Below are 607 nucleotides of genomic sequence, written 5' to 3'. Positions count from 1 at the left end.
TATAGAATATATCTTTAGCCAATAATAAAAAAAAAGAAAAGAAAAGACATCATAGAAAATGTATAAAATTTATTTCTTCGCTCACAGTGCACACTGATCGAGATATTTATGAGAAAAAACAGCGTGTATCTCTTGTTTTTAAGCAAAATGACATGTTCACCAATTATATAAAGGCTCCATCCTGCCTACAATATATTTCTGCGGCCAATTCTGTTTGATAAAATCTGCAAAATAGGCCATATAAAGGAGTCAGCAGATATTCTTTTCTATATTTGACGCTAGAATCCTCTGAAAAATAAGTTCTTTACGAAGGCGGCATATACATTATATTACCATTTATCCTGTTGCTGAGGCTTACATTTTGTGCCTATACAAATGGAACTTTTATTTATGCATTCCAATTAAGAACAGATGAGACTTCTTATTCATTATGCATCGTAACTCCCAAAGAAGAGAAGCTATTTTTTTCTTATATCATCCTTCCCTTGTGGCTGATGGATAGTCAAACGGATGCAGAGGACCCTTAATTTAAATCTGGAAGATTTAAAAGAATGTATTAAATATATGCATTACTCATAGGTGCTATTGCAGAACAAAACGAACGACT

The sequence above is a fragment of the Plasmodium inui genome, assembly GCF_000524495.1.
Source record: "Plasmodium inui San Antonio 1 unplaced genomic scaffold supercont1.151, whole genome shotgun sequence".
NCBI classification, from domain to species: domain Eukaryota; phylum Apicomplexa; class Aconoidasida; order Haemosporida; family Plasmodiidae; genus Plasmodium; species Plasmodium inui.
This window is presented reverse-complemented; position numbering follows the sequence as displayed.